This window comes from Pagrus major, chromosome 21, assembly GCF_040436345.1.
Source record: "Pagrus major chromosome 21, Pma_NU_1.0".
Taxonomy (NCBI): domain Eukaryota; kingdom Metazoa; phylum Chordata; class Actinopteri; order Spariformes; family Sparidae; genus Pagrus; species Pagrus major.
In genome coordinates this window covers 33,156,590-33,168,702 of record NC_133235.1, presented here as the reverse complement: position 1 = coordinate 33,168,702, position 12,113 = coordinate 33,156,590, and the positions used below count along the sequence as shown (strand labels likewise).

The window sequence follows — 12,113 nt, the reverse complement described above, 5'->3', positions numbered from 1 at the left end:
TGTGTTGTTCATGTGAACAAGTGCAGCTAACGGTGAGAAGGCTGCAGAGCAGAAACCCACACAGCCCTTCTGCTGCAGGAAGGAAGTGCTGGTTGGCTCTCAACAGTTTTTTATGAGTCCTAATAACCACTGAGAACAGATTCACATCTGCTGCTGTACACACTCATCAACTCCTCTCCCTCTCTGGTCTGGTTTGTCTTTTCTCTTGTTGTCTGGAAGCCTTTTTTCCACTGAGCCCTCCACCCACACAAAGTTGAACTGAGCCCAGAGACCAACAGTGACCCCCCACCTGGAGCTCACGTCCATGGACTTTATTCATGGTGATTTTAGCCATCAAAGATTCACTTTACAGTTCACACTTGGTGTTGATGAGAGCCAACAAGTCCTCATAGAAAACTGACAAAAGGCTTCTTTGTCAGCGGCCTCCAGAACAACACAACTGAGTGTTTTCTGATCTGACGCCTCAGTGGTTCATGTCTGGTGAGGATGTGTCTGTTACACTATCTGGTTGGAGGAGCTCGTTCATGCAAACAGATTCTTGTTCATGTTCAGCAACTCAAAGAGCTTTTTGATCAAATAGTCCAAGAAGTGAGGAGCTCCAGGAGCTAGACTCAGGAACTAAATCAGGAGCTTTAGTCTGTTCCTGTCAGCATTTTCACAGCACAAACAACTGTCAAATAAAGGCTTTAAACACAGAAGCTGTGCTGTGATGTCATTATTTACACTCACTTATTGCTGATGCATTTTATGAGTCAGTCTTCCTGTTTGTTACAGTCGAGCAAACTGAGAGAGGTCAACCTAACAAACACAGACAGGAAACTAAAAGAAATGAGACTGAAGACTAAAATCAACTCCACTGTTCAACTCAAACTCACTGACTCATCCTGAATGTTCTGAGATGGAAGTTAATACTATAGCAACACCATGTGACAGTGTTTTTATGTGTCTCACTTTATTTCTGTTTCTATGTTTTTATATGTTCATGAATAAATATGATATTTAGATCAAATATTCAGTTTGAATGAAGAATGGTTTGACACACACACACACACACACACACACACACACACACACACACACAAATATGAAAATGTGAATTTACTTTCTGAGACAATAAATATATTTTATACTGAAATAAATGTTTTTCTTTATTGTTTATCAGGTCAAATGTGTTTACCAGCGTATAATAGGAACAACAATAAGGCCAGTAATACTCCTCATTTACTGCTGTGTGTTTTTTATCCACTAGATGTCACTGTGGGTTTGTCGTCAGTAAAATAAGATGTCGGAGCATCATCGTGTCGTCATGGCGACCGTCATCAGCATCACTTGGATGTCCCTGCACTTCCCGTGAGCGACCACAGGGTGGTGGTGTTTCTCTGTGATGTTTAATGTCAGCACCAGCAGCAAACACAGAAATCCAGCATGTGATCAACTCCTTCCAGTGGTTCTGGTGCTCCTTCCAGGGAACAGCACCAGAACCACTGCTTCACATATGAGGAGCACAGGTGGACTTCAACTCTTCTGAAGCCTCCGCTGGCTTCGTCTTTACAAACTAACCCTCTGAACTTTATCTGACGTTCTGCTGGAGATCCCAAAGTTTACACAAATACCAAATGTGTCAGGCTGGATTTTGGGGAAATGTGTGTAAAATGATGCAGCAGACATGTTGAAATGATCCATTTGATGGAGTCTTGGCTTTGAATCTTTCACTCAGTGAAACATCGTGTAGCTTTAATGAAGAGACTGAACAACAGGAGACACAATAAAGATGTGACACTGTGTGTGGAAAAGGTTTGATGTGTCATAGAAATGAAATGATTGAGTGAAATGACAGAAATGTAAGGGGACGTTTAAGGCTTCAAATCACAGTGGAGGAGTTTTGTGGATTTGTACTTTAGTCTTTTCATCACAGCTGTTCAACAACAGATAACAGTCTGTGCTACTAAATTCACCACCAACCTGAATGTGTTTGTGTTCACATCAACGTTTGTTTCTATTTCTATCACACAGCAGCTTCAGCCGAGCCGTCGATCGGCAGCGGCGGCCTTATCTGTGCGCCGCAGGGGCTGATGGGAGCTCTGAGGACCTGTTAGAAACCACGTGGCCCTCGTCTGATCTCGCAGCTCGTCCTCGTTTGGCCTCAGCTGCGTCAGAGCGCCACTTCTCCCCAGGTTCACCAGAGGAAACACCACTGCACAAAATGCTTTTCCTCCCAGCTGCTGCTCTGTGCTGTCTGTGTTCAGGTGAGTGTTTCCAGCCAATCAGGAGCCAACAAAGTCCACCTGGAACAAACACTGTCACACTGACCTTCATCTACCTGTCTGCTTCTCCACAGCGCTGGTTGCCATGGCAGCACAGCTGATTCAGGACGATTTAACATTGACCAGGAGAGTTGATGGAGACGTCTCCTTCAGCTGTCGAGGAACTGACCAGTGTAGGAGTGACTGGCCAAATGTAATCTGGTACCAGAAGAAAGACACAGAAACATTCACAAGGATTCTGTATCATAACAAGGACAGTTGTAACATAGGTAACACGTACGATCATCCTCAGCAAAATGATTTCTCAGTTGTGAAGAATCAGAACGGCTGTGAGTTGAAGATCCAGAAAGTTAAACTCCTTCATTCAGCCACCTACTACTGCTCCTGTTGGGTCGCCCACAGTGAGAAATGATGCGAGCAGCCTGAACAAAAACCAACAGATGAACAGATGTCAAACAGTGTCTGTGACAGGAAGAGAGCAGTAAACCACAGCCCAGGTTCACATATTTCACCTCCATCTCAGCCACAGTCACAAACACACTGAACTGAGGGATTTATTTCATATTATATTTGTTTATATTTTGATCAGATATTCCAGCAGGTTTATTGTTGTTTCACACAGTGAGGAAAAAGGACACAAACACAAACACAATGATAAAATAAAGAGGAAAATAATTCAATGACAAACTCAAACATAATCCAGATGAATCAGTAAAACAACAAACATACTTCAGAATATTTCAATAAAATGATCTGAAACATAATCAAATGTTTACAGCCCAACGTCCTGCTGCTGAATAAAGTCCATCCGTCCCTCACAACACTAATGTCTCTGAATGAAAACACTTCCAGCAGCACTTGTTGTTTAACACCTTTCAGCAGATTTCACCACATCATTTCACTTTATTACATTTTAAAAGACAAATCTTGGACACACGTCAGCTCAGGACTTTGTCCTTCTAGCAGCGGCTTATTAGGACGCTCGTCTTGTTGGACACATTTCCATCAGTTTCCTGTGGATGTTTCTGCCTTCCCAGAGGATGAACCCTAACATTTATGGTGACCTCCTGACCTTTCCTCTAGCGCCACCATCAGGACAAAAGTGTCTCCAGACCGACACTTCAGCATCTGGAAAGTTAATGACTTAATTTTGAATCAACTGACTGAAACTTTAAAGAATGAAACACTTTGTAACATTTAAAGCTGCACAAGTCAAGATTTTATATGAACAGAGGCTGAAATGACTTTGTGTCATCAAGGGCCGACAACAAACAAACAAACAAACACACATGGCTATTGTTAGTACTCACCGCTGTCCAGCTAGCATGTTAGCATTGGGAACTTTGGCTGCACTTTCTCTGCCATTCTTGTGCCACTAGCTCGCTAACAGCTTTAGCAAACATCACCTCGCCCTGTGGAAGACTCCGGTCATACGCAGTGATGCAGAGTGCAAAGGTCAGAGTGCGAGCAGACAGACAGGTACGTATGTAGACAGACAGGTAGCCTGTCCAATCATTTCATACGGGTCATACAGAACCATTGGACGGGCTTATTAGAGCCTGCAGCAGCCACAGATACTGGATTTATTGTCTGTTATTTGTCAGAGCGTTTGATTTATTGATTGCTGTCGGGATGTTCACAGATTTTCTATCAATATAACAAAAAGATGCTTCTAGAATAACTGAGCGACCCGAGTTTGAACAGAGAGCATTCAGAATCCTGTCAAACTGACAGAATGGCAGGATTCAGAGGAGAAATGGGTGGGTGGCTGTGGCTCAGGGGTAGAGCCAGCATCTTGTAATCAGAAGGTTCCTGGTTCAAATCCCCTTTTCTGCAAATTGAAGTGTCCTTGGGCAAGATACTGGACCCCAAATTGCTCCTGATGTGCTGGTTGGCACCTTGCATGGCAGCCACTTCCATCAGTGTATGAATGTATGAATTACTGTAAGTCACTTTGGACAAAAGCGTCTGCTAAATGCTTTTAATGTAAATGTAAAATGGTCCAGAGAGAGTCAGAGAAAACTTCTTCAAGCAAAGGTCCAGAAGATCATCATCTGTAACCTGCGTTATAGCAACAATATGTAGAAATGTGTATTTTGTGAGATTTGCCAATACAACTGTGTGAATACAAATTCCAGGTTTCTGTAACAATTTGTCAGATGTAATGAGACGTTACGTTTTAACTACAAACAAAACACTCAAAGTTTGAACAAGTGCTTCACACAACACAGCTCTGCGTCTGTCTGCAGACTTTTATTTAGTGAAGCTGTCTCTGACCACTAAAAGCCAGTCTGAGACTCTGTCTTTTGTCTTTTGTCTCTCGCTCGGTCACTGTCTCTGTCTCTGCTCTTAATTTCCTGTCAGCGTCCTCTTCTGTCTCTTCACCTTTGTCATGATGTCCATGGAGGCTGCTGAGCCCGGTTCTGTTGCCCGTTCCGGCCCCGGACCTAAAACCCTCCTCCTCCTGGCGGTCTGAAGCTGCTGTGACAGCGGTGTAAACACCAACACTCCCCGGCGGTGCTCCGAGCAGAGTCAGCTAGCAGAGCTAAGTCGTAGCTAACGTTAGCATCAGGTGGAGGCAGAGCAGCCAGAGGACATCAGAGGGAAAACCACAAAACATTTTCTCCATAAAATATGATCCAGTTGGACTAAAGTCACTGATATGGTGCTGTGTGTGATGTGCTGCTGTAAAGAGTTACACACTGTGATGCTCCCCGCTCACCACAGTTACATAATGCAGAGACAAGTGATAGGAGGGCGGAGTGGCTGAGACAGAGACACCATTCACTCTGTTACAAATCACAGGGACATTACAATGATTTTGTAACCCACTCCTTCTGCACCCACTGCCTCCCTCTACACCCCCTGGGACTCTGCGCTGTGTTTCTGATGTGTGCTATCAAAGCAGCTTCTGGATTGTGGTTCTGACCTGATAGAACTTTATTGGCTCACAATAACAACTCTTGTCTGTGCTGCTGAACACCACAGTGGCTCCTGGCTCCAGAACCTGACAGTTGTTGTAGTGCAAAGTCAGCTTTCAATGGAAAAATACATTCAAGTACAAACAAAAACAGAAACTCTGAAAACAATTCAAATATTTTTTAAATAAAGATTTCTGTGAATGTAAATTGAGCTCTAGCATGCTAACCAGCTAGCTCTCATATCATCTCAGCTGGGACATGTTGACATGTGTGTGAAGGCAGGTTTGCTCCTCAGCCTGATAAGTCAACAAAATAAACTCACAAAATGTCCAGATAGAAAATATTTTGACACCTTTTCTCCTCACAAACAGAAAAACACAACTGTGCACCTTCTGAATTCAAGTTTCTGTCACACTGATGTTCTTAGTGGAGAGTAGAGGAGCCAGATGCAGACACGGGACACACAGAAAGTTATAATCAACACAAATTAACTTTACGAGGAACAAAACAAGGCAGAAGAGTCGAGGTCTCAGGCAGATCGTCTGGAGGCTGGTGAGGAGGGGAAAGAGACCTCAGGTGGGCTGCCTCGGGGCAGGACACATGTGGAGCTGTAGACCTCAGGACAATGGACAGAGCAGGTCTGGAGGGTGAAGGCCTGGACGCTGGCCACACAGATGGAGCCACACTGGAGGCTGGGCTGGGAAACAACCAGACTGGTGGAGCCGCTCTGCAGGACGACCCTGAAGGCCCGTGGTGCTGGTGGAGCAGCTCTAGAGGACTGGTGGGACCGGTGGTAACGGAGGGATCTCTACAGGGGCGGCCGGCCAATAGAGGGCGAGAGGGCGTCGCCCTCCTTGAGCCACAAAAAAAAAGAAAATAATAAATCTAATTTATTATTATCATCATCTTCTGAATTATAATTTTCTTCATGAATGATTAAACTCTACCAGCTTTTACAACAGTGTGTCCTGTTTCTGAACACCTTATCAAACCAGTTGCAGCAGCAGCCATGTCTGTCCCTTTAGGGAGATTTCAGTCTGGTTGAAAATCGTCCAGACGCTCTGATCAACTTCCATCCTGAAGCTTTTAGGCTCAGCAATGCACCTCTATGGCTTCCTGGAGGCTTCACTAACACGTTTTCTTGGATGGTCCTCTTTCCAACCTGGAATGTTTTTCTTCTGACTTTGTTGATTTCATTTGCTTCATCAGCTCTTATTGTGGAAACAACATGGCCACTACATAGAAGATGTGATGAATTTTATTGCTGAGATGGTTTCAACAACACGTTGACAGAGGTTTCCACTAAAATATTGCTCTACGGTCGGAGGCTCAAGTCTCTGATTATTCTGACACCACGGTCGAGTCAACATGGCTAACGTTACCACAACTCAGAGGAGGAAATCCATCGTGTTGTTGAGAGAAATACGGCTCAGTCGTCATAGTTATCAGGATGAACTGGCAATCAAACAATTAGAAACACCCAGAGCAAGTTTAACCGTCAAGAAGTATCTACTGAGGGAGGGAAGTCGTATCACCATGAATCTTTGCAGTAACATGGTCAGTGTTTTCCTCTTCTATCTGATGTTTTTGGATTAATATTGCAGCTGCATTAATGTGTATGTGCCATTTTACTGCAGGTTGAGCTCATTTTAACTGCTTGATGCACTGTTGGCTGGTTTAATCTACAGCAATGCATCATATTCTATAAGAGTTTATTGAGCTGAAGAAGGAGGAGAGCGTTGTCAACACATAAAGGAACACTTCATCCTTCAGTTCATCACAAACGTTCAACATCAACACATCTGGAGATTCATGGTTTTCACTGGACAGGAAGGTGATGAAAAACTGTAATCTGAAAAGTTCAAAGTAACTAAAGCTGTCAGACAAATGTAGTGGAGTAAAAAGTCGAGTATTTGCCTCTGGGTAGAAGCATAAAGTAGCATCAAATGGAAACATTCAAGTAAAGTGAGTCAATTGAATTTAAATTGAACATTCCCAACACTGCATTTATATCTCCTCAACAGCTGAACTGTAAATAGTTGTATTAATTGCACATTATCAGGCCCAGTGCCACTGTCCTTTATTTGGCTCTGAGATGTAGTTACCTTTACATCTAAAGGTGTCTTGAGGGTGAACTCATGAATGGCGACCCATCTGTTGATGATCACTGTGTAATGTTCATCCAAACTGTACAAATAGTTCACTGCAACATGACAATATCAGCTGCCTTCATTTACCTGAGTCACCTCAGACATCATCACAACAGTTGCCCCCCTGAGAGGTTTGGCAGGAGCTGCCACTGGAGCTGGTGGAGCTGTCAGAGTCAGGAAAACAAGAGGTTACAGAACCACAGCCACAGGAGACTGATTCAGCACAGGAACTGGAGACAGCTGCAGCTCAGCTCAGACAGGTTGCTGCAGAACAGGAACAGAGGACTGCTGCAAGGCAGAGCAGGAGGCCGGCAGCTGGAGGTCTGGATGGGTATCAGGACCGCTGGTCCGGCTCTGGAGCAAGTCTGCTGACCCGCCGACAAGGAAGCGGGAACATGTGACGACTGGGCCACCAACTGAGGACCAGGAACTGGTGGACCTGCTGGTGGAGCTAGATAAAAAGTCAGAATCAACAAAGTCAATGAATGAAGTTCATCCTCTGGGGACCAAGAATGTCTGTAGAAAATGTCATGTCAGTCCATCCATCCATCCTTTGGTCCAGGTCCAATCCATGTGGACTAAAGTAGTGGAGCGACAGACATCAGCATCCATAGAGCAACACTGCTAGTGTGTCTAAAAAGACAATAAAAGAAGAGACAGTCATGTTGATATGAACATTAGAGAAACACATCATGGAGCCGAAATATGATCCTGCTTCATCATTTGGACTCGTTCACCTCAGCCGACACGTTCAACAGCACACAGGTTTTTGTATTACGCTGTTTCACTGTGGGAGGATGGGTTTACATCTTTGGCTCTGGAACTAAACTGTTTGTATCAGGTAAGAATAAAGCTTCATTTTCCTTCAGTTGTTTTATTGAACAAGTTGAAAATGTGTTTTAATGAGTTTCTGCTGCTTCAGGCTTTACATGTTAGTTTGTTCATAATTAGTAGAGAATTCTTGCAGCCGTGCAGCTATTGTTACATAAAAAGGTTCATAACTCCTGAAAAGATGTTTAAATCTCACTGCACAACTGAAGTTCTTCTTTATTTCTGCAGGAGATCAAACTGATTCATATAGAAAAAGTCTGATATTGACAATGTTACAAATATACAGTATTTGATCCTCTCAGTAATTGAGCACCATCTCTTGTTTTTATAAAACAACATCATATATGATATTAAACATCATTTAATATATGTCAGGTAATGTATCTGAAAAACATATGACTTTAAATATGTTGTATAGGATAATTAATAAGTCTTTATTAAATGGTCAAACTGACCTCATGACAATTGTATTTTATATGATGGTACATATGTCTTTTAGTGTGAGATATATTTATACAGGAAGACAGACACTGAATATGATATTACAATAAATATAAAATATACTCATACTAAAATATTAAATAAATATATATTTTTAAAAATTGATATAGTATGATAAACAATGGCACATGTGAATATATATTTTTTTATGGTGATTGACTTTTAAATAATTGATATATCATAATAAATATATTAATTAATAATTTCATGTATGATTTAAACCAAAAATAATAATAATTCCAAACCTAATTTCAAATACTTAAAAGTAAATGTTTTAGCAGCGCGTGATGGTAAATATTGTGTACGACATACTGTTTTCAATAAGACGTATTATATTTTATTATATTATATTATCACATTTAATTTAATCATATGTGAAGTTCCTGTAAAGGATCAGTAAATTCTCACCTTTCTTCATATGATATTACAAAGCAGTTGTTATTCATATTTGACATATCTGAACATATCATTGTAATTGTGTATAAATGTAAAAAACATTATGATATTATTGATGTACTGACTTGTTTTTCTTTAGCGGCTGGACTAAAGAACACAGTGGTAAATCTGTCATATGTTAGACATGTTGTAAAAACTTTAAAAAGTATTTCATGTGAAGGTAAATATATATTTTATTGTAAAAAATATATTAACTTAATATTTAAAGAAGCTTTTGTATTTTGCAAAAGAACATTTTCATAATTATATCATATTTTATATCATTAAACCAACAAAGTTTTACCTTCTTTTATATTAAATTACATCTTTTTTCACATTAGTCATATGAAAACATGTATTTGTAATTGTGTATTAAATGTAAATATTTATGAAAAACATGAAATTCAAGATGCATTTTTTAAAAATATTCATAATATGTGGTGGATAATGTAAACATTAAAATGGCAGCGCGTACTAAACTTGAGGGTAAATATGTCCTTTATTATAATATGTCTTTTATCATGATACACATGAAGATTTTCCATTGTATGAAAATATGATGTTATATTATTAGTAGTAATAGTCATAATAATGATGAATGTGCACATTGAAAGAAAGAAGTGCTGAACACATAATGTTGTTTGTCCCCATATAACATATGATGACATGACATGATGAGTGTGTTTGATGTGCAGGTGAATCCAGTCTATGTGTTGGACTTTGTGCTGTATTGATGAGTAGTTTAGTGATCAGAGTCCATGTAGTTTCCAGGATCACACTGAATGCAGTGCAGTGCTGTAAGCTGCTGTTGACTGTGTCAATGTGTGTCTGTGCTGCTTGTTGCTGCTGTCAAACTTCAGGTGAGCAGGTAGTGAAGCCCGTGGTGAGCGTGTACCCAGCAGCATCCAGAGCCCACCTGGAGGGGAACAGCTCCCTGCTGTGTGTGGCCTCAGCCATGTTTCCTCCTCTGGTCCGGTTCTCCTGGAACAGACGAAAGGAGAATGAGGAGGAGTGGCTCCCTGCTGAGGGAGAGCAGCTGGAGCTCAGAGAGTCGGGACGCACCGCCGCCATCTTGCTGGTTGACGGGGACGCTCTTTACACGTATAAATACCGCTGCTCCGTCCAGCACGAGGGGGGCACAGTGGAGGCCCAAACAGAACAAGGTAATGAAGGCTTGGTGACTGTGTTCAGCAGTGATTCAGCTTCATGTGGAGACGCTGTCAAAGAGAGCAGAGGAGCAGAGGACTGACATTTCTTTTGGCCTCCTCTTCTGTTTCAGAGGTTCCAGCTCCAGCAGCCTCCTGTCCTCCAGAGAGAGAGCCAGCAGACCTGCCAGCTCTGCAGCAAGCCGACTGTAAGATCTTGATAAAGCAGAAACTCAAATCCTGTTCAGGGCCACTAAAAAGCTTGTTGGGGCCCTGACTTGTTGTAATTAATAAGGGCCTTTGAGCTTTCATTCAAACTGTAGCTGACCCCTGTCTTCATGTAAAGATGGTTGTCCCGTCTGGAAAAGTCCAAGTTCTACTGATGAAAATGTGATGATATTCTGATGAAATTAACAGTCTGTCTGTCTGTCTGTCTGTCTGTCTGTGTCTGTCAGTGTCCTTCCAGTCTCAGTGCAGGGTGAAGCTGCTCTGTGTGCTCTACACAGTGCTGATAGTGAAGAGTCTGGTGTACTGCTGTGGACTCTCTCTGCTGATGATCCTCTGAAACAAGGGACCGTCCACCAACTGCACACATGCTGACTGACTGTTTCCTGCTCGCCTTTTCTCAACATCAAATCTCATCAGTTCATCTCATTGATCACTTTGATCAGCAGTCACAAATGTCAATTTTCATGTTTTGTGGTTGGTTGTAAAATGTGTCTTTTTGTGCACAGGTTAGATACAGTCATCCTACATATATAAATACATATATACACATATATATTTGCAGTGACTGAGTATAAATTCTGTGGTATAGTGTTAATTTCATCCTCGAGTTTATTTCCACTTTGAATTGTGACTTGTATAATAATAGAAAATGAAGCTGAATCATTAGCTGTCTGCTGGATATTTGATTGTTTTAGTATTTTTCTCTTCTTGTCTTTCTTTTTAATACATTATGCAGAGTGTGGCAGCTTTGTTAAATTCTCTCAGTGTAACATTCTCAATAAAGTGAAAAATCACAGTGTTTGTTTTAGAAACAGCCTTGTTTTTATGGATTTCAGTTTGGCTTCAGGGCAACAGTCAGAAACAGAATCAACTTCATGGGCCATGTATGTTGACACCTACAAGTCATTTGACTCTGGTTGTAAGTAGCTCTCAATATACTTTCACACAGCAGCAAGAACAAATGTACAGGAAGATGTGAATATAAGCATACAGCTAAACAAGGACAACAAAGCTAAAGAAAGAGAAGCAAACAGAAACATATAGCTATTATATACAAGTCAGGAGGTGAGGCTGTGCCACCAGGTTCAGTGCTGAGCCCATTTTATAATTGTGTCAGTGTGGATGTAAAACTCTACGCTGATGACACTGTTGTTTACACACATGAACAAACAGCAGAGCGAGCTGCTTTGAGAAGAATCAATAAAACAATATCAACAGATCTCCTTTTATTTCAGCTTCTCAGCTCCCAGGTTTGTCTCCCGGGTGAATAAGACAGGTGAAAGCTGAGACAGTGAGTACTGAGCGCTGAAATCAAACTGAAGTTCGTGGAATTATTCTTTAACTGGAGTCCGTGGTTGTAACTGTCATTGTGTTGTTCATGTGAACATGTGCAGCTGACGGTGAGAAGGCTGCAGAGCAGAAACCCACACAGCCCGTCTGCTGCAGGAAGGAAGTGCTGGTTGGCTCTCAACAGTTTTTTATGAGTCCTAATAACCACTGAGAACAGATTCACCTCTGCTGCTGTACACACTCATCAACTCCTCTCCCTCTCTGGTCTGGTTTGTCTTTTCTCTTGTTGCCTGGAAGCCTTTTTTCCACTGAGCCCTCCACCCACACAAAGTTGAACTGAGCCCAGAG

General features: G+C 41.7%; 1 pseudogene; it reads left to right on the top strand.

The window, feature by feature from the left end:
* Positions 1 to 2,203: 2,203 nt before the first annotated feature.
* LOC141016707 (immunoglobulin lambda-1 light chain-like) lies at positions 2,204 to 11,271 on the top strand (annotated as a pseudogene).
* Positions 11,272 to 12,113: the final 842 nt, after the last annotated feature.